We start from the raw sequence: 24,163 nt of genomic DNA on the forward strand, positions 1-24,163 counted from the left end.
TTACTTTCACCATGCTTCTTGCCATGTCAAGAATTGTGCGATTCTTTCTTTCCGCAACGTCATTTTGCTGAGGAGTATATGCCATTATCAACTGATGATTGATGCCATGTGCTTCACAGAAATTTCTGAACAAACAATACAAGAAAATGTAGAATAGACATCGCCTCTTAGATATCGGTTGCTTTTGGCACCGATGTAAAATGTATTTTTTATATCAGTTATAATCAACCGATGTCTTTGTGTAAGATAGACATCGGTTTGTTAATCCGACCGATGTTGTAAGTATGTTTTAAAAAATTATTCCAGCGCGCCCTTCTCGTTTCCCCCCTTGGACAAATATTTCATTCCCTTTTAAAATTCCCCCTCATTTTTTCCTTGGAAAAATTTAAACTGATATACCCCTCTGTTCAACTTGACAATAAATATACATATGTAAAATTAAAATTAAAAAATATTATTTCAAACATACATACATACATATCAAAAACTTAAACCAAAAATCAAAATGTTAAAATATCACACTACTTTCTCTAGACTCTCTCTCTTGTGTGCTCAACTGAAGATCAACGCTCTCTCTGTTTCTCTGCTCAACTTGGCTATCTCTGTCACTCTCTCTCTCTAAACTGGACTATCTATGCTTTTTCGATCTAGTAGTTGTCTCCCCCAACTCGATCTGCTCTATTTTTTCGGAGGTTGAAAAGGTCAGAGGTTGAATTGCTTAACACAAGTCAAAGTTTAAGCTCAATTCGAAGGTCAGAGCTTTAATTGGGTAAGCTCTAAACCCTAATTTTTTAATTAGTTAATTTTAAATAGTTTTCCATAGTTAATTTGAAACCCTAATTTTTTAAAATCAGTTGAGCATGTTAATTTTGTATTTAGTTGAGTAATTGTTAGAATTTTTTATGCTGGTGTCAATTTTGATGTATATATGTTTGTATATTATGTAAAATATATGATTATTTTTCTTTACTTTTATAGTAGTGTTAGATTTGACGTTCCTTATTTTTGTGAATTTCAATGTGCGTGTGTAATATAATACAGTATGTTATGAAATTCAGATTATGTATATGAGTGTAACTTTAAAAATATAATTTTATCTGTCAAATAGTGCAGAGCTTCAAGTAAAGAAATAAACAGTGATGCTTTAAAAATATCAATTCGCCGGGGAATTTGTATACTCTGAAGATGCCTGAAGTTGTTTGGTACAAGGGGCAGAAATATGCTTGTGCACCTGATACTAAACAGGATCCACCCAAAGTGATTCCAGGTAAATTTCATTTAAGTCTACATTATGTTTTCTTGTTTCAGTTTTACAGTCTTATACGATGTATGTTAGTTTTTGTTTGTTTTAGTATCAAATTCTGCAGGTTTCCTATCATTCTTTTCCGAGATGTTTTTTTTATTCATTAAGTACTTGTGGCTACTAAAAGTTGTCACCCATTTACCATGTATCTCCTTTTCTTAACAGCGTGAAAGAAAAATCACTATTGTTGAGGATTCAATCGATGCTCTAACATATGATATCCTACGGAAACCAGTGACATTTAGTGGGGGAGCTTCATACAGTCTTATCACTCTTGCATGTATTGAAATAGCTGCTACTACAGCTTATACTATTTTCTCGGAGTTTATATTTTATCCAAAATAGTAAAACTTATAAACTTATCTAGCATTTCCATCTAATCTTTGAAAAGTGAAATCTTAGGGATTGATTATGTCTTTCTTTATATATTGAAATCGAGAACTTCTTTTATACATAGGTACAAGGTCTTTGGAATAGCTCTGAAAAGGGTTCAGAATGACAGTCAGGTTTCTTTAATACTAAAATTAACTTTATGATGCTGTGATTTTTTTAGTCTCTTGGATGTTGTACCCTTTAACATAAAACTAAACAAAAACTATGCAACTAAATTACTGATGTATATATCTTTACCTATATATCGAAATCATATATGTTACCTGTTGACTAGTAAGATCTCCCTTACCTACTTGCATCATATGTTCCTTTACATCATTTTCTTTACAAAAACCTTAGTCCGTCTCTGTTTCCATTTAGTACCTATGATGTTTCTAGTATCTTATTTATATTATATAATCATCACGTTATTATATTTGATGTCTAAATCAATATTTTGTTAATAGCTCAATGCTAAACATGATCTTGATCTTGCTTTTCAATTGTAATAATTTTAGCTTCATTTTTTGCAGGAAGTGAGATATCTTTTTTCAAAAATGGGATTTGTCAAGGGATTGCTTTTAAGGATCTCTATAGTGGTTCATTACTACGATGCTGCTTCTATGTACCCTTCAAAATCAACCTAATTTGGTTCCAACCGTAGCTGCTGAAAATGTGGTTGCACTATCCAAAACTACTTTGTAATCTTCTTCTTCTTAACGATACAATTTATGAGGCTTTAAAAGATATATCAAGCAGTCCAGATATAGGTACTTTCATGTCAAAAATCATCCTTTGGAGAACTAGTGACAGTGAGTACACATCTGACATGGCAAGTTATGTTAGTCACACTTTTTCTAACTTTATTAACTACATTAATATCTCATTTATTAGTTGTCTTCATTTTGTCATTTCGTATTTTTCTGAAATTAGTGAACTTATTCTTATTGTCAGTGTTCTTTACTTTTGTTTTAAATTGTACAGGAGGTTGCAGATAACCATTGTGTGAACAGGGAAGAAATAAATCACTATGTTGGGGAGCCCTCCCAAGGGTTGCAGAATGTTGCTGCAGATCCAACCTTTTGTACCCAGGAGGCCAGGAGGCATTACTTTTTATTTAATTTTGTTCAGCTTCTGCTGCTCTATATATGTACTATATACTCAGCGTGTTGTTTACGTCAATGATGTGTAGATGTTGTTCCTAGTTGGCATAATGTTGTCATTGCGTATGAACCTGTATGGGCAGTTGGAACTGCAGGTAAAGTTGCCTTACTACAACAAGCTCAGGAAGTACATAAAGTTGTTCATCATTGGCTCAGTAAGAATGTTTCAGCAGAGGTTACTTTTAAGACACGTATAATATATAGAGGTATGTTTTAAAAGTTGCATGTGCTTTTCTTTATAACATTTGAGCCCATAAATGTTCCAAAATCTGAGAAATTTTGTATATATTATGCCAATTTCATATTCAATTTAAAATCCTAATTTTTTTAGGATCTGTAAATGGCCTAACTGGCCAAAAAGGAAGATATCGATGGATTTCTTGTAGGTGGTGCTTCGTTGAAGGTACCATTCATTGTCAGATAACTATATATAAGTGGTGTGTCATCACTCAGTATTCTTTTCATAAGAATAACATACCTAATGCTGCATATACTACGTATATGTTTGGAAAAAAAAACAGAAAATTTTCTAATATCTCGATCTAGAGATCGCCCTTATTCAAAATTATCACATGTTTCAACTAGTTTCAACTAGTATGCAAGACTAATATAACAGTTTTCACTGTGCAGGGCCATGAATTTGTAACAAATATCAATTCGGTAACATCAAAGAAGGTGGCTGCTTGATCTTTAAAGTTGTTTGACAGCAAGGAAATAATTTGGTGAGAAGGCCATCATGCATCAAACTAGCAGAACAAACTGGTTTGATAGGATATTAATAAGTATTTATACTTTCTGAAGTAGGATTCCTTAACCTTTTGATAGGAGAAATAGTTGTCATTTATTACATAGATGTATGAATGGTATTATAAGCGTAGTTATGACAAGTTGTTGGTTTTTTCATCGTTGTAAGACTTGATTAGTTTTATTTGGTAATGATAATTGGAGTTTGATTTTAATAGTTTCTTCTTTTGACAAATTTTTTGGCATCTATATTTTTAAAATGTGCAACTTTTATTTCAATGAAAAATGATATTAATTTAACATGATAACATCAGTTTTAATAGTATATATACACCAGTTTATTCAGAAAAACTGTTGTTAAATACCACAACAGACGAAAGCTTTAGATTAAAAACCCGATGATAAAGAGTACATTAGACAACGTTTTCTTACAAAATAGTGACATTAATTATACTGATAGACATCAGTTAATCTATTATAGAAATCAGTTTTTGAAAAAAACTGATGTTAAAGCTATTGGTAACACCATTTTATTATGAAAATCGATGTCAAAGGTATTAGTAACATCAGTTTTAACCAAATTATACCAGTCAGAGGCAAAATTATTGCTTATCCAACATATCTTTAAATTGATAAAAATACCATTTTATAGAAATATATAAATGATAGAGGTGCATTAGAAATTTAACATCAAGATATAGATATCGGTTTCATATTAAAAACCGATGTGATATGTCCCCTTTTACATCAGTTTAAAACCGATGTTAAATGAGGGGGTCTTTAACATCACCCACGAAGACATCGGATTTTTTTATTCATAGACATCGGTTTTTAGCCGATGTCTATTGACGTTTTTCTAGTAGTGAAGTTAGAAGTATACCCGCCTCCTCTATTTGATCTCAGTGTCTTTAAATATCGGCCACTTTATTTTTCTGCCAATACTTTGAACTCCTTGAATTTATCAAGAGCCTCCGACTTTTCTTTTATGATATACAACCAACTTTTCCTGCTAAAATTATCAAATTCACCAATATTTTTAGACCTCTTCATCTTTAAATTTTCAACTCCCTGCGTAGCACCTGGAGCCGCACCTTCTTTACTTTTTCGACTCCTTAAAAAGATTTTTACAAAATCTCCCACGCACTCTTTGATGCTTTTACCTCCAAAATTTTTTCAAAGGTGGATTCATCAACACCTTGAAAAATTATATATAACGCCTTTTCATGTAGCTTGGCAAGGAAATTTTGAGTGATGCTGCTTCAGCGGCTGCATCTGTGGGCTCGTCATACCCGCTTTCGACAATATCCCAATTATCGTAGGAACCGAGTAACACCTTCATTTGAATACTCCAGTTCCCGTAATTTGTACTCGTCAATTTTGGAATATTTAGTGGCACCATCGTCGCCATTTTTCACGAACGGAACTTTAGCTCGGATACCACTTGTTAAAAACGTATATGGGATTTACAAAAATATAACTAAATATTTAGTATAACAAACACACACTTTATATTAAAATCACAAAGCAGTTTTTGTTTTTAACTGAAAAACAGAGCTTCAGATCTTTTCTCTTTCTTTGCTTTCTATTTCACTCAGTACTACTTGATGATATACAAATGCTCCTGAGCCGTGCTTTTTATAGATTTAAAACATATGCATAGCTCAGCTCTTGCATCACCTATCATTTATTTCCTTATTTTCTGGACCACCTTGCATCTAATAGCCTACCTTGAATCCAGGAGGAGATGTCGTCGTTTCTTTTATTTCTACCACCTAATGTTATTTGATTTCTTCAGCCGTGTGTTGTAGTTTGCACAACTTCCTTTTTTCTTGGACATGACCTAAGACTTTTAATACTTTTTAATGCTGCTACTCTTTTTCCATGCATCAATATATGTGTCTCAGTGTAAACATGTAGACTTCCATCTGCATCCTTTAAATTTCTCATGCTCAGCTTTTATGATCCTGGGTGGCTAGTCTGTATTTGTCCGGTCTTCACAATGTTATCATATTATTTGTAGTGCTTCCATTATTATTTACGTGAATTACTGATCATATACATCTAAAACAAATAATTTGTTATTGCATATGTGGATATGTCTAAGAAGAGTCTTATTTACATAATATCATTTTACAACCTACCTTAAGCTTCGAAGAGGAAGCCTGCAGTCTTATCAGTTTTATAAATTCCATTTTAATCTGTTTAAAATTGTTGCAGTTTGCTTGACTGGCATACAAGTCCTCAAGAAACATTTCCCTCATGATTTTCTGTAAGAAAACAAATGTAATAAAAAAAGAGAAACAAACAGTAGTATAGACTCATTGTCTTTCAAGTTTATTTTAAAAGAAACTTATTTAATATGGATAACAAATTAATTTTAATAAAATACATCTGACACGTCGATTTTTATGATTTTGGAAGGAAAATGTGGTGAGTGATCAGGAGGGGCAAATAGTGATGATTTGTTATCCTCATGAGGATAACAAATCGTTTTTTAGGAGGGGCAATTTCTAAATTTTTAACTAAAAATGAGTAGTACAAATATTAAATTTCGTACAAATATATCCATATAAAAAAATTATAATGGGTAACTGAGTTCTTAATATCCACTATCTCATAGCATATCCAGTGCATTTATATACGGGTGCCATATAAAGTAGGCAAACATAATTACTGATATTTTTTTTAATTTTGTTTTTTTTGTACTTTTGGAACACTTCTTATCAATATTTGATTCAATGGTTGACAACCAAAGTTGTCAAAATATTCGTGCAATATTTTTTTTAAAACTTGATGAAAAATTATATGCGTTTAGTAGGGATGTTCACATGTTTTTCATTTTAGGAGTGCACCAAAGGGTATTTTCTACCTCGGTTGGCACCTATAAGCCTCCAATGGTAGTCAATAAGAATGTCATACCACATCTTGTTAAAGACATTTTGGCAATTTTTTTGACACACCATAGGAGATACCGTAAATAGTACATAAATTCTATTATTAGTTCATCACCTCACCAAAAGAAAAGAAAATAAATAAAATAATACAAATGAGGAAAATTGAAAAATAAAATATTAGACTCTTTTAGAAAGTGAAAAAGTGACATATTGATAAAATTTCAGAGCCATGTGATATACCTCTTCTAATCTCATGGGGCTTAAATACCCGTTCATAGGCTAACAACTTGAACAATGAAGGGCTACATAGGACTTTACTGGACACGTGCCCCAAAAGAAAAGTTTTTGAACAATAATATATAAATTATTTTCTGAATACTTACAAAATTAGTTTATAAAGCTGGTAATCGTCCAACTTCAACCATTTTTACGTTTTTATAACCCGAAACTTTTCCGAAAACTCCTTCCTAACTTAATCTGGTAATTCCGGACATTTTCCGTGTTTTGACTTTTTCGATCGGGATTACGGTTTGACCCGTGCGCGGCCCGGTGCAAGATTTTCGATATTATAACCATTTCGGTGAACTAACAAAACCCGTATTCTCGAAAGACGGGATATTATTACATTATTTTCGTATAAGAGCATTTTATAAAAAGCCCGGTTTGGATAATTATCCAATATAGGTACCAAATCTGATCGTTTTTGCAGTGACTTAGCGGCTAAGTAACTATTTTATCGATCCAAAACGATCCAATACGAACCAATATTCCATAAATATATATAGCCCTTTTATTATTTCAATTTATTCGTATAATCATAATTGATCAGTAGAAATATAGAATTTACGGAGAAAACCATAAAAACATCACGTTCTTCATAAACAAACGCACAAGCGAAGGCGTTATCGAACTCCAATTCAAGCGTGCAATATATCAAATCGAAGCTCTTGAAAACTCTTTCTGAATCCACCATCTATTCAAGTGCAGAAATCAAGGTATTTTTCTTATTTAATTATTGTATTTCGAATTATTTATGAATAAAAATATGAATTTATGTTCTTGATGTTGTTTGTATGATTTGATGGCATAATGATGTAGATCATTTCTTTCGGGTCATTTTGGTATATTATATGTCCAATTTGGAGCTCAATAACATGTCCAAATTGTTGTTTGATTATAGAATTAAATAAATTAGGGATTTAATTATTTGAATGATCTTAATTCGATTTGGGCGTTTTAAATTGGTGATTCTGGGTATGAATAAGATGTACCAGTCGATAGATTGTGTCAAAACGGGGTGAATTATGTGCTCAGTCGCTACGGTTGATGTTTGTATGGCCTCGCCGGAAAAGCTCGAAACCCGGCCGGTTTTAACGGTATTTCGCCGGAAAACACGGGCCCAGGGTTACGAATCAGAATAGAGTGCAGCTGGGAGTTTCTGGGAAAAACATGTGTGTGTTTCTGTAAAAGATTTCACCAAACGATTCAGGATTTACTCGAATTGGGCTCGCCGAAATCTACATCTTTCCGGCGGGTTTGTTTGTTCTTGGTTGACCCGTTCGGGTTGACCTTGGACCTGGAATAGACCCGGTTTTGATCCGTTTTTAATTCAAAAACATTTCTGAAATTTTGTTTTTATACTTTAGCAACCGAAGTTTCTATATTCTTACAAATAATGGATGCCTGTTTTAAAAACTTACAGAAAATGGATTTCTCTTTCAAAAATGATTTGCTTATTATTTTAAAAATCAGAAAAATAGTTATATAATTATTTTAAATTCATAAAATTATTTTTAATTATTTATTTACTCAAAAATAAATCTGATTTATTATATAAATTAATTTTAGTTAGTTTTTAATTATTTTAATTAATCGAATAATTTAATATTAATTGATTAATTAATTATTAATTGATTTTAATTGATTTAATAATTAGATTAATTATTTATTTTTTATTTAAAAATTCCAAAAAATAGTTTCGAGCTTTAAAATATTATTTTAAATTATTTTCAAGGCTCGATAATTATTATAAAATTATTTTTAGGTCAGATTCGGGTGTTCGAACACTATTATTTAATTATAAAATGATTCAGAAGCCTATTTTCATTCCGAAAAATGTTCAAGAATTCGTAATAAATTCCTGAAAAATCATTTTGACCCTAAATCTTCTTTGAAAAATTAGTTTGATCGAATATCTTGCGTGTTATATGCTACGCGCTATTTGTTATATGTCTATGTGGTTATTTTTTGACTGTTTTAGTCATAACTTTCAATCCGTAAATCAGAAAAATGAAGGGTAGATCACTACAAGAAAAATGCAATCAGACAACGGTTAACAGACAACGGTTAAAAAAATACCTTTTGTCCTAAAAAATACAACAACGGTAAAATGATTTTACAAAAAAATAGTTGTGTGAGCTTAAGGACAGACAATAGTTATCTATCAGTTCAAAAACTGATGTCTATGTTATGCCCTCCCATGGAATTAGACAACAGTGCACAAACTAAACTGTTGTCTTAGAATACTAAGACAACACGCTAGAACTGTTGTTAAATAACAACCATTTATCAGATTAAGACAATGGTTTTACTGCTTATGTTGTGTAATTTGGACAAGTGCTTATTCTTACCCTTGTCTCATTATACATCAAACAACTGTGTGTTTATACCATTGTTAAAGGAAAGGCCACATATAATGGTATTTTAAAGCATTATAATTATAAGATTCACACAATGGATTTATAACGCGTTGTCTAAACACCACACTTCAAAAGATACTTTTAGAGGTTATTTTGAAATGATTTTTTTTTCATTATCCCTCCTATTTTAATTTAATCTCCCGCAAAATTTTAACAACTCACCAGTTTACTTTTTTCATCTCTGAACTAATAGACAACGGTTTGAGATGTAAAAACTTGTTAAAAACTCAAACACACAATGGTTTGGTTCTTCATGCATGTTATCTAAACTCTAGGTAGAAGATGGTTTAATATATTATTTATAAACTGTTGTCTCTGAGTAATGTTAAAATGAAAAAAATGAGTTCTATATATGTTAAATCCCCAAAAATTAATCCAAAAGCAGTCAACCAATGACTACATAACAAAATATCATCCAACCAATATAGAATAGAAAAAACCCTCAATCAAGTTGGTAAATCAGAATATTTCCTCAAGTCAACAACTAATTTCAATTGGATAATTCATAAACCAAATTTTATTACAATTTAACAAGATAATTAATCGAAAAATATAAAATCTAATTGAGCTCTCATGATGCAATATAAAGCTTCCAGAAGTAAGCGACCAAATGTAACAATTTGTTGGCAGAGAAGAAGCAGGGTATCATATATTGAACAACTTATTCGATCCAGAATTCCCACCAAAACCTTGACAAGCGACCAACAGTTTTAATTAAGCATGTCCATAAAACCAATAATATAATCAAACAAGCTTTTTCACGAAAATGGGCAAAAAACGGGCAACAATGAAATACGGCTCAATAATCACATTGGTAACTGAAAGAAAAATAAAAAAACCGAACATGGTTACAAATTTAAGATTATCAGGGTTTATGGCCCATCAACACTACTGTCCAATAATTAAATGACACTGAATTCAATATATAAATGTCAGACAGTACAAATAATCAAGAAAAAGCGGAGCGATAAATTAGAAAATGACAAATTCCAGTATGATAAATCATTTATAAAAATTAAAAAAAAACTGCTAACTTCATATATATTAAAACAGTAATCTTAATTGACATTGATTAATTAAAATGTCAAATTTTGACAAACAATAATTCGAGAAATAAAAAAAGATTTACGAATAAATAAATTATAAAAGGAAGAGAGGTAACTCATGCTGGGGTAATTTTCTAGATGAATTAACTTAAAAGAAGGTAATTTTTAGCATCATGGGAGTTGAATCCATTCATCTTCGTCTCGCACATAACTAGCTTTTTCCTCATCAAGTTCGTCAACATTGGGAAACATTGGCAAGTGCAGCTCATTCTCAAGTTTTATTTCTACTGATCCATCATTTTCATCGTCATATTGTTCATAACAGTTCTTTTCCGGTAATTTCAGCACGACATACCAATGCACTACACCATATTTGACCTGTAGCAACACGTTTTTTTGGTGTTACAAGAAAAAATGTTGCCTTAAGTCACTAAATTTCGATCTTAGGTTACACTTTTTTTTGTGTTGCAACAGAGGATAACCGATGTTATCATAGACATAAATAAATTGTTATAATGTTAGTATCAATATTATATTTATTGTTGCCATATGCCTAAATATTTAGGTGGTAATAATGATGGGCCAAAATTTAGCCCAAATTTGACAAAATTTTATACCGACCAACAATAATATTTTGACCAACTCTTTTTACTTTTTAAATTAAAATACCAAATTCTGACCCACTAACTCTCTTATACACTCACAAATATTACTCTATCAAAACATTTTATCAAGAAACACTCTCGATGGGGATATTAGGGTTTTAAATTAGGAAAATTGGGTTTCTTAGTTGGGGTCATATGGGGCCATATATTGAAGATCGTAATTAGGATTCTAGCAATTAGGGTTTGTATATTACGATTTTTTTCTCGGTTCAACAAATAGATTCTAGCAGCCGCTTTCTTGGAGTAAATTAGGATTCTAGCAGTCGGGTTCTTGCTTTCTCTTCTCAAATTGGAGCTTTTTTAAAGTGTGTCGGGTAAGTTCTCTGATTTGTGTGTATTATAATAAGGGGTAAAAGGTTATTTCGAAAGAGGAAAATGAAGATAATAAGGGGATTGCTGAATTTAGTTGGGAAATAATCTAAACTTTGTCTTAATTTATATTATTGTTATTCTAGTCGTTTGTTTCCAGGTCTGATAGTCAGGCCTATTAGTTGAAGTGGTCATATGACTGTTTACGTTTTATTAGGAAGTAATTTGAATAAGTGGAAGTCTTATCAAGTTTGTAGGATATAGTTGCTAGTTTTTAGCTATGTTTGTGATAAGCTACATTAAAAATCATCTTATACGTTTTTTCATTTGTTAAGTTGCAAGAAATAAACATATGCATTTTCTCTGTATTTCATTCTTTGTTCCAATATAATTATAATTTATAATTAGTTATAACTAACGGTATACCTATTCCTATATAATAACATATGCAGATTTACTTATGAGTTCTGTTAACTAGTTTTGTCTGTTTAGGTTGGTCTGTGTATGGTCAAGACCATACTTGTTGTTTACTCAGTCTGCTGATTTTGCAATTGTTTGCGCATAGGAAGATTATAGATGAAAATTTGAATTTTAAAGAAGAAGGGGCTGCATTTTTGGGTTTGATCTGTGAAAATGTGTACAGAACAAGGTGATTCAGTTGTTAAAAAAGCTCTGAAGAGTTTGTGTTGTGAGAATGGATGGTCTTATGGTGTTTTTTTGAGTTTTGGCCAGACAAATTCTTTGTAAGTTTCTTCTTTTTCCCATGTATGTTCTGGTGAATCTTTGTCTGCATGTCATCTGTTTATGTTCCATATATGCTTATAGTTTTAAGTTTTTTTTTGTTTATTTTGATGGTTAATATTTAGACCTTATTGTCTGTAAGCCTTAGTTTGTTCATCTTTGTTACGTTTATAGTGTACCTCCTCTTAATCGACAAACCTGCTTCACTTTTTAAAACTAAGCTGAACTTGCTTATTTTTAGTTGGATTTAAGGACTAAGCTATGCATCAGAGACAGCCTATACCATTTAGCTAAAAGTGTTGAGCAACGGCATATAAATGGTGGCCCTGGAGGTGATAGAGATGCCAGAACATTTATATCAGTTCCAACTTGTTGATAAAATCAGTTCCAACTTGTTTCGGGAGTTCATTCATCAAGGTGGCTCATTGACATCTAAAATATGGCCAATTTTGAGCATATATTCAAAATCAAAAATATTTTTTTGGTGCTTGTGCTTACATATCTGATCAGTAATTCTACTTCATCAGTATTTGAAGTTGATGAAGATGAGATTTCTACCACAAATTATGGGTATCCTATTAAAGTTTTGGTTTAGTTTTTCGTTAATTTCCACATTTCAATCAACTACACTTAGTTTACTTGTTCCGTGTGCAGAATTAATCAAATGGCTAGTATGGAAGAGAATGCATGGGCAATGGTGCAAAGACAAGGAAAGCAATTTGTGTTAAATAACCAGCCTCTTTATGTGAATGGATTCAACACGTACTGGTTAATGGTGTTCGTTGTGGATCAGTCTACCTGAGCAAAGGTCAGTGAGGTGTTTCAACAGGCATCTTCTGACGGCCTAACAGTGTGTCGAACATGGGCTTTTAATGACGGCCAGTGGCGTGCTCTACAGAAAATACCATCAGTTTATGACGAAGATGTTTTCAAGGTGACTTTCCAGCTTATGCATAAAGGCACTTCTATTCAGTATTTTTTTGATTATGACTCCAGAACTGGATAAATGTAATAGCTTCACTTTACCGAGGTATTGTTTGAAAACACCAACAAGTTTTTATGTTGAAACATACTGTATCTCTGGCATATCATCACATAGCTCTCGTAAGTCCCTTATAATTTTTATGCTAAAACTCTTTGCTCGTAATATACAGATAGTGCTTAATAGAACATAAATTACAAAGATGATCTTATAATATTTGCATGGGAGCTAATGAACGAGCCTCGGTGTCCCTCAGATTCTTCTTGGGATAGACTTCAGGTCTGAGTTTCTAAGTAACCAAATAAGTAAATCATTGTTAACTTAATATCATATAAGTCCCAATATAGATATGAAATATGATTTACTCTTCTTCTTCTTTTACTCTAATTTACCCTTCTTCTTTTTTTGGATTCCAGTTACTCTCATGCCTGCAAGTTATTCCTAGAGGCACATCGGATTTCATTCATCAGCACGTCTCAGTGTATTTCAAAAAAACTATCCATCTGTAATCTCAAACTAGGTGTGAAGGTTGTCAGTTCTCACAACCTTGTACCAAAAGATATGGCCAAGGCTCATCCAATGCCTTTGTAATGTTACTCTTAAGGATCCCCTTAATTGATTTATCTTATCAATCTCACTTCAGCATCATTATAAAGTTGACCTTGGAGATGCACATTCAGCAGCCTTCATAAAGCTAAGGTATATAATTGATTCATTTTTACCAAGCACTTGATATGATTTCTCTTAACAGCTATATGCCCGAACATCTGGTGTACTAATAGTAATACCAATGTCTGGTTCCTCGTTGTCCATACGAAAAGCAATAGAAAACTCGTTTGGATTAAAACAAGTCAGCACCCTCTCAAGCAGGTAGTTCAATTTCAGAACTTTCAGGAGGGCAACTACAGTGGAGATGACATGTAGTTGACATGTTTGATTGACATGTTTCTGAAGTAGAACTAGTTTATATTGTTGTATAATTATATTTAGTTTAGTTAGAACTAGTTGCGACTTTTGGAAACTTGGTTTATTTTTGTTTGCTTGGAACTTTGTATTAGTTTAATAAATTTGTAATTTGGTTAACAATTCTCAATTCAAGTCAAAATGTTACAAGTAGATTTAGATTTTTTTACTTTTCAAAATTAAAGTGTAACCATTAGATATTTTTACATTGTCAAAACTGTTAAAAATGTTATAATAAATAAAAGAGTGTTACAATATATATAAAAGTGTTTATAAGAAAGTGTTACAATAAGCTATAAAAATGTTACCAAAAGAATTGAACTATTTTACAATTGTGTTACAATAGAATAAATGATGTTGCAAAAGAGAATATTGTAACATATTTTTCGATGTTACTAAAGGTTTAGAAGTGTTGCAATAGAGTTGTGGTTACACTAGTATGATGTTACCATAGAAATAGAAAGTGTAACCATAGAGTGTGTATTGTAACACTTTTACCAGTGTTACCAAAATTTCAAAAAGTGTAACCGTAGACACCTATTGTAGCAGGGGAAAATCCAACACCCCCAAATTTTCAAAAAATGTAACCATAACCCATTTTTTTGCTTTAGGTAACACTTTTTGGTGATGTTAATTTTTGGTGTTGCTATAGGTCAAATATGGTGTAGTGATGTTTTTCAAGAGGATCATCAATATAACAAACCTGCTTAACATGTTTCCCTAGCACGAACGGATCATTTACGAAACCTAATTTGTTCAAATTAACAATTGTATATCCCAAGTCATCGACCTTAACCCCCTGGTTCATATCTACCCAATTACAATGAAATATTGGGACTCTAAATTTGTTATAGTCCAACTCCCATATACTTGTTATAACTCCATAGTAGGTCTGTGAAGTATGTTTAATATTCTTTTCCTTACCCTGCACAAGCATTGTATCTGCAACAACACAGACACCACTACACTGAACTTGTCGAGTGTCATCATGCTCCTTGGTGCTAAACGTAACACCATTGATTCTATATCCGCTAAATGTAGGGACATTCTTGTTGGGCCCTTCAGCAATCCACCTTATCTCCTCAAGTATGTTATTATGGTCATCCAACAATTCTGATTCAATCTATTTAAAAACAAATTGATAAAAATTAATTATATTTTTATATTAAAATTAATTCGGAGACTAAATGTGTTCCTGGATATTTTCAAATTCCTCTGTTTCATTTTTTAACCATCATAATCAAATTTAAAAAAATACTATTTTCTATAAAAATCATGTTTGCTTGAATAAACAAATAACAAATACATTTACAAGGAAAATATAAACTAGGCCTATTTATGATATTTTTATTCAAATAACAATCATACCTTTTTCCTGAACCATTTGTGAAATTCTGCATTTTGCTTGTTTTTAAGCCAGACTTCATCATTTTCATGTTATTGGTATCTTGTCATCAAAGATGCCATATGCTCGCTGCGAGAAAAATCATTTTCTTTAGTACATTAATCAAAGTGCATAAAATAATGAAATAACACACACTTAAATATCACTAATTTACTCAAAATATGGTCTAATGTAAGTTGTATTTTGGAGAAAACACAAATGCACTTGATGCAAGTCCTCATCGCTTTATCAATGTCGCACCAGATAGAGATTTTGCATTCTGCTCATGCTTTACATTTTTTGACACTCCTACGGTAGATTTTTCAAAATTCACCAAACACTCCACCGCCTCTTCGGCAACATATGCCTCAGCAATACACCCTTCGGGATGAGCCGAGTTCCGTACATATCCTTTAAATGCTTTCAGATATCTCTCGAAGGGATACATCTAACGAAGGAATATTAGCCCACAAAGTTTAACCTCTCTCACGAGATGAACTGAGAGATTGATCATCACATCAAAGAATGAAGGGGGAAAGTGTTTTTCGAGCTGGCACAGTGTTTCCACTAACTCACACTGCATTTTTTTCCAACTTGTCTACATCGATCACTTTACTGCAAATTGCCTTGAAGAAAAGGCAAAGCCTAGTAATTATGCACCTGACTTGTTTTTGTAGTACTGGTCGAATTGAGATTGGAAGCAAATGATGAAATATCGTGTGACAATCATGAGATTTCATTCCAACAAGCTGAAGATTTTCCGTTTTTACAAGATTCTTGATTTTTGAACAAAATCCATCTGCCAACTTCATTTTAAGAAATGATGAGCAAACTGTTTTTTTCTGCATGCGTTAAGTTCCATAACGCCAACGGTAACTTTTCTTTCTTTCCAGGAGACTTTGGTCTCAGCTCCGTTCCGATTCCCATTTTAGCCATATCAAGACGGACAGACTCCCAATCTTTTGTCTTCCCTGGAATATTTAGTAAAGTTCAAAGCATGGCTTCGCACATATTTTTCTCGATGTGCATCACATCGAGAACATGCCTAACCGGCAAAAATTCCCAATACTCAAGTTGGAACAATATTGAAACCTTTTTCCAAACAGGTCGAGGTTCACCTTTCTTCCATCATGGTTTCCGTTATTTCTTTCCAAATACATGGGCCCTTAACTATTGTACTCTTTGAAAAACCTCTTCTCCAGTTAATGGAACAGGGGCGACCCCCTTCTCCACAATGTTATCAAAAGCTGATTTATGCCTTCTATAAGAATGATTACGGGGAAACCATCTTCGATGCCTCATAATCACCGTCTTACGGTAATTAACCAGCCTAGTAGCTTTTGTTTCATCAATACAAATAGTACACGCATTATACCCTTTAATAACATTTTATGACAAGTTCCCTAAGGCAGGTTAATCACTTATTATCCATAATAAAATGCCCCTAAGCATGAAATACTTTTCTTATAAGCGTCGTACATTTATTTCCCAAGCCATAAGGAACAAGTCGATATCATTTCCAGGCTCAGTCAGTCTAGATATTAACAAGAAGAGCATAATATACCTTCTCTTCTTACAAAGCCATGAAGGAAGGTTATAAATTGATAGAAAAACAGGCCAGCTTGAGTAATCAATACGGTTTCCATGAAAAGGATTGAAACTATCAGAAGATAAAGCTAATCGAAGGTTCCTAGTCTCTGATGCAAAATCAGGCCATTTTAGGTCGACTTCCTTCCATGTTTTTGAATCAACTGGATGCCTAATTTTACCATTCTTTTGTCACTAGTGTCATACCACGTCATGTCCTTTGCAATGTGATGTGTATTGAATAAATTTCATAATCTTGGTATCAGCGGGAAATACCATAGAACTTTAGCAGGGACCCCTTTAAGTTCATCTACTTTTTTTTCAATTTCCATCTGGAGGCCTTACATAAGCAACAACTAGTCTGTTCTTCATCTAAATCGCCACGCTATAAGAGACAATTATTCGGGCATGCGTGTATCTTTTCATACCCCATTCCTAATGCACGTAAGGTTTTATTTGCTTTATTGAAGGAAGAAGGGATGTTGTTGCCTTCCGGAAGTAAAGAGCCAAGTAATAATAGAATATCACTGAAGCATGAATCAGACATACCATGCTTCACTTTCAAGTTATATAATTAGACCAGAGCTTTCATCTTAGTATACCTCTCACATCCAGGATAAAGAGGTTGATGTTCATCTTTAACATGGTTGATGAAATCAGAAGTGTCGGTTTCGTCAGAACTTTCATCAGAAGACATATCATCATCATCGACCTTGTCACGTTCACCCATTCCTCAGGTGCCTTGATTGATAGATTCCGAAGTGTCGGTTTTATCAGAACATTCTACAGAATTATTCTCCCCATGCCATATCCAACGTGTATAAGTTTGATCAATATCATTTTGAAAAAGCTGGTTTTTAACTAGGTGCGCTCTCCATGATTTACTATGTACGCAGTTTACATATGGACAACTGATTTTTTCTGCATTATACCCATTCTCAAATGCAAATATTAACAAATCTTCCACTCCTTTTTTGAACTCTTTTTTCCTTCTATCCGCTTTTAACCATGACCTATCCATCTTTTAAAAGTATAAATAGAACCTCAAATTCAAACTAAATTGTGACATCTTTAAATTTCCCCTAAATCTTTATAACTGAACCTTAATTGAAGTAAAAAAAGCATCAAAATGAAATCAAAACAGAGGACTTATATAACCCAAATTCATAAATTAAAGTACTTACATGTCCTTATAGCTTCTTAAAAACGAATTGTGAAGTCTTTATATTTCCCCCAAATCAATATGAACCCTAGTTCAGAATAAAAAAATGAAATCATCAAAATAAATTCAAAAGAGAGTACATATATAACCCTTCATAAAAGACTGTACTTACCTGTTCAAGTTTGAAAAGAAATTTAAAACCCTAGTTCTTGATGTCTTGGATTCTTGATGTGACATGGATTTGATGTCTAGATTTGAGGACTTGAGGGTATGAGCACGAATTTGAGCATATATTTGAAAGTATTAGTACAAATTTGACCATAAATTTGAGAGTATTATGGATTTGAGAGCACAGAGACATGGATGAACCGCCTAACTACCAAGTCAATAAATGTGTTCTTGTTCCGACACATATATGTCTTAATAAATATATGTCTGAAATTAAAAGTAATTAATAATATATTTAAGTTTCAACTAAATTGTTATATAAGAATTACGTGGCTCATAAATTAAAATATTTTAAATAATATTAATTCATTTATTTTCTAGAACCACAATAATTTTGATTTTATGTATTTGAATAAATTAATATAAAAGAATAAATTATATAATTTATTAAAAAATAAATAATCACAAATTATTTGAATGAAATAGTACATCGGTAATAAGAATATCAAAGTTATATTACACGAAAAATTGTGAAGTTGTTCTTTCATAGATATTGGTGTAGTTTGAATCGTTTAGAACGTCTTTATTATCATTTTCAACTTCAATATTTTTTATATTATTTTTGTTAAACGATCAGTATACAATTCATCTAATTATTTTTAGTCTGTAATTTGTTTTTACAACTTGATCGTATTGGCAATTGGGAGTTCCGAACTATATATTGTTTTACACAATGGTGTTTTTGAAAAACTATTTCCGAACACTAGATTAGATAGTTGTTTTGTAAACTTTTATATATAACTAACTAGCGATAAGTTCGACTTTTTGGAGTTGATATCCCCTGTTTATCGATATTTTCTAAATTTGTAAATATTTTTTTCTATCAAATTGTACGAATTTTTAAATCACCCTTTCAATGATCCAAACATATGAATGCTTCCAATATGAATATGATTATCATATACAATATCGATACCTTTTCTAGAAAAAGATGTTCTGATGTGCTTTTATATTAATCGAATCTTTCTTATTAAGCATAATCATCAATTATCCCTAAATATTATACTTTAAACCCTAACTTAACCCCGAATAATTTTTTTAATCGTAGGTAACCCGCAACCGCTACCCTTCAGGTGCGCACTAGGTAAACTCTACGGGTTCACGCAATAGCCTACAAACCACGTGAACCAAGGTAACCCGCATTTAGCGACAAGCTCTGAATCATGAGGCATAATCATAAATTCTCCTCCCGTGGGATTTGAACCTGTAACCAAGAGGACAGTTATCCCCACTTTAACCAACTGAGCCAACCCTTGCGGGCAACCCCGAATAATTTAGAAAATTACTCTTTCAACTACTTTGTTAAACTAATTTGTTAACCCCTAATGATCCTTAAATCGTAACCCCTTATAAGTCACCTTATCAGTAGACCCTACTTATAAGTTGAATTTATGACTTATAAGCTCACAAGTTGAAAGTTAGTAACGACGTACTTTGTTCTCAACATATTTTGATTTTTCCTTCTTCGTCAACTTTATGATGTTGAATTGTTGAATTATGATTTTAGTGAAAATAAATGTAAAGCTATTTTATTGAAAGCTGAAAAAGACTTTCATTCATAAGAAAAAAGATTCACTATCTTTGGGATCTGATCCTACACCGCGGTATATGTACGTAGATGGCTTATGTTGTACCTGAGTCTGCAAAAAAGTTGGTATTTAGATCGGCCGGGGCAAAATGGAGGGAATTTAAATATCGGCTGACCAAGTACTACATTCTTCCTTATGTGGATCAACCTCAATTTTTTGCACATCCTCGTGCAGATTTTACTTTTATAGAAAAATCACACTGGGACATATTTATTGTTGATCACACGCCGTCTGAGTTTCTGGTATATTTCTACTTAGCTTTATTCATTTTAATATTTACTTACTTATGATCTTCTAATCTTATTGTAGCTTTTTATGAAGAAAATTCGTAAAGAACAACAGGAAAGAAGAAAGCTGAGTAAATATCCACATCGAATGTCTCAAAAAGGTTATGCTAATCTCGAGAATGAATGGGTTAATGATAATGAAACAACATGCACATTTTTTGCTTCATATTAATTTTACAAGCATGTTTATGTTATAACTAAGGTGATCCTTTACATGTAAATACAGACTGAATCTCATCCAGATGCAGAGGAAGTAGATCGGTCGGACACTTAGGTCCTAGCAAGGATGGACGAAGATGGTAATTTTTTAAATGATGAAGTTGCAGAAAAAGCTAAGTAAATTGTAAGTTATTAATATAATTATCCATTCTATGTGATGCAAATGTTTGTGTATTTTTTATCAAAGAATTGAAGTTTCAAAAGTTAAATTTTAATAAATTATATACACATGAAGCCTATAAATCTATAGTTTATTTTTTTCTATTAGAATGTATAATTCGAATTAGTGGTCTCTAGTTTAACTTAGGATTTGTTTGTATGCCTTTACTGCTAGTAGCATGTTGATTGTATCATATTTAATATTAGTAATTAATTATATATTTTAATACTCCCATGTTCACTAAGAGAGTCAAATACACATGTTTATATTGAAAATTGGTTCATAATATTAAATGTCTAGATTTTGTATTCTGTATTGGTTAATATTTTATTTTAATGTTTTTTTTATGCTTGCATTAGTTTGTTAATGAATGTACTTACTAGGTCCCCTGTACCACCAAGTACACTAAGTTGTCTCTTGTGCTTGTAATTGAATCTATTAATTAAATATATTAAATGATGAATGTGCTTATAACTAGAATAAACAAATTGGTGTTAGTTGTGTAATATTTTACTTAAAGGATGAATGTGCTTAAAGGATGTATGTGCTTATGGTAAAAAATGTTACTGAAAATTTTGTAGAAAAAGATGAAGGAGGATGTTAGGGAAGGAAAACTTAAAGTTGAAGGTACTAATGATGTGTTAACAATGGCGCTCGGTAAGCCTGAGCATGGAGGCAGAGTACGTGGTCCAGGAACTCATGTGAAGCAGTCGGTTTATTTTGATCTTCCGAGGGAAAAGAAAGCAAGGACAGTGGAAGAAAGGGTACGTGAGGCAATTCAAAAGTACATGGCAGAAGAGACTCCAAAAATTATTAAAGAGAGAGATGCATTTTGGGCTGCTAAATTTGAAAAATACAATGCACATTCATCGAAAAATGGTGTACAACATGATGGGGTTGATGTGGATGTAGGTGTTCATAAAAATGTGAAATTGATAGATAATTTGTTTGTGGATTTAGCGGTGGAGCTTGAGGATAATAAAAAGGTGGAGGGTGAGGATGATAATGAAGGGCTGGTGAGGAAATGAAAGTGGATTCTTTGGGTAGTTCAGATTTTTTAGCAATATTGTTGCTTGTGTAATAATTGATGAAGTACGCGTTCCCGAAGGACATGAGAAGACTATCCATGGAGTAAGTCTTGGAGAAAAGAACACAATGGTGTCTATCACTAAAGTCATTTAAGGAGATACTAGGATTCCCTTCCCTATCGGGGATGAAGTTTTGACTATTCAAGAAGCCATGTGAACTTTTACTGCATGGCCGAGAAACATGATAATTACAGGAAAAAATAGCAGTACTTCTCATATTTTGGATGCCAAGGTCATAATGCTTTTTTAGTATGGTTAATATATGTAGTATGTGTTTGTTTAGCCTATTTTTAATTATTTTGATTTGCAATTATTTTAGAAAACCAAGAAAGCCCATGCTAAGAAAATGAAGAAGACATATAAAGTAATTGAAGATGTTGAACCAGAGCTTCTTGTTCAGATTGGTCCGAATTATCCTTCTGCAATGAAACGTTTGTGGACATGGACAAAGGAAGCCTTGAGTGGTGGTCGAACAATTTCTTTTGAGCTAAGCAAAGAAGCATTTGGCTTTACAAAGAAGCAAATTATGTTCTTATCTGATATACATGCAGTGTGCTCTGGAGGTGAAATGGTCGGCTCTATCATTTGCCTTTTTATTTAGTAAGCTTTTCATTCAAAGTTTTTTTTTGGAGTATATAGCCTAGGAGTAAATATGACAATCTTTACTAAGGACTGCTTAATTTAATTTGTAGCTTGTTAAATGAATATGTGAAGAAGCATAAGATGGTCAACATGATTAGCTTTATAGATCCGAGAACAATCAGTGCCATTGGATGTGGCAGTGCAGTGCAGAGGTCGCGTGAATTGAGTACAAGATTTATAGATTCTAGGAAAGGGCAACATTTTCTCCTACCGTACAATGATGTGTAAGTATTTATACTATCCCAAGCTATTAAGCTGTTAAGCCTTGCCAGTTTTTTATTATTTTTTCCAAGAATTTAGCTTTTATTTTTAAGAAATGGGTTCAATTGTATAGTTAAACTCGATAATATTTGTTTTTGAAATTTATATTAATTGCATTGGTTCAGTATAAACGTAATCAAATGCCTTTACAGTTTTGAAGTTAATATAAAAGTAATCAAATGCCTTGACAGTATATAATTGATTTTGTTACTAGATGTTAGGTTTGTTTCTAAAACGGGGGCAATTGTATAGTTCAACCTCGTAATATTTGAAGTTCAAATTTGATGATAATTGTATAGGTTCAATTTTAAAGTTGGTTTAATTATCAAAATTTAAATTTTATAAGTATGAGCCTTCAATTTTTGATGTTCTACCTGATCTTGCAGTAAATTACACTCTACTAGTATCACATTTTGTAATATTTTTCATAATTAGTGAGTTTAAATAATTTTTAGGTTGATTTTAATTCAATAGAAATGTAATTTTTTTATGATATTTGAGTTGTTAGGGTGACAAAAAAGCATCAAATTTAGGCTTTACTATTTAACAAGCACCTCTGTTTATTTTTCGTGGGAACCACTGGACCTTGACAGTTGTCAATCTAGACGCAGAGGTAGTCTAATATATGGACCCTCTTAAGCGCCTAATTGCAAATGGAGAATGTGTGGATATGTTGTCGACAAGTAAGAGTTGACCTTGTAAATTTGAATATTAAGTCTTGACTTGTAAATCTTGTCCGACCATATTTTGCAGTGGTTATTTTATGTTTTGATATATATTGTTTTGGTTGTAGTGCCATTAAAATGTACAAGGATGATTTGAAAAAGGTTCCAAAGAAGAAAGTATTGTGGGCGAACATGGAGGTCTTTATTTATTTTTCTGATCATATATTAATTATGTTATTATAGGAGACTGGATATTTTAAATGAATTTTTGTTTGATATGTTCCAGTGCAGAACAGGTACAAGGATTGTGGCCTGTTTGTGATACGATACATGATGGAAATCATTCATGATAAGGAGCTGGACTTTGCGAATAAGATGAAAATTGACTATCTTTGGGACTTTTCATCCACTTTGTATTTACTCTTATAAGGGCAGAACATGTTACTTATATAAAATTTTGGATGATTTTTCAGTGGCTGCGTAGATCAAACCTGGTTTACACTGAGGATGACATCAACAAGATCATGGTTGAGTTTGCAAAATATTTTATGAAACATTGTGCAAGCTAGGTCCTCGCCTTTCTTTTCTTTTGAACTTATCGTAAACTGGATGTTTTATGTATATAGTTGGTGACAAGTAGACTCGTTTGAACTTATCGTATGTTGACAAGTAGACTCGTTTGAACTTATCGTAAAGTGGATGTTTTATGTCTGTAGTTGGTGATAAATAGACTTGCCATAATGATTTTGTATTCGATGTATTGCTGGTAGTTTGGTATGTAGATCTGGTTGTTTTGGATTGTCGAACATATGTATTATGATATGGTATGGATTATGGTATGGTAGTGAATTGGTTTTGTTTTGGCAGGGGCCTAGATTTTGTGTTGGTGTTTTGTTTGGTATTTATTTTATGGTATGAAATTGTTTTTGATTTGGTAGGGGCCTAGATTTTGTGATTTTTTATGTAGCTGGTTTTAATTATATATGAAATTTAGATGCAAAAGAATTATA

At 32.2% G+C, this 24,163-nt stretch overlaps 1 long non-coding RNA gene across 6 annotated transcripts; it reads left to right on the top strand.

Annotated features, from left to right (window-relative positions):
* Nucleotides 1-10,942: 10,942 nt before the first annotated feature.
* On the top strand, nt 10,943-13,990 carry LOC141705842 (uncharacterized). Of its 6 annotated transcripts, none has more exons than XR_012568500.1 (6): nt 10,943-11,200; nt 11,688-11,938; nt 12,178-12,870; nt 13,091-13,197; nt 13,335-13,617; nt 13,740-13,990. It is a non-coding gene; the product is annotated as an uncharacterized LOC141705842 (long non-coding RNA). The 6 variants fall into 6 exon arrangements; XR_012568499.1 differs by having other exon boundaries at nt 12,178-12,506; nt 12,591-12,870; nt 13,335-13,990; XR_012568501.1 differs by having other exon boundaries at nt 12,178-12,353; nt 12,591-12,870; nt 13,335-13,990.
* Nucleotides 13,991-24,163: the final 10,173 nt, after the last annotated feature.

This window comes from Apium graveolens, chromosome 2, assembly GCF_009905375.1.
Source record: "Apium graveolens cultivar Ventura chromosome 2, ASM990537v1, whole genome shotgun sequence".
NCBI classification, from domain to species: Eukaryota; Viridiplantae; Streptophyta; class Magnoliopsida; order Apiales; family Apiaceae; genus Apium; species Apium graveolens.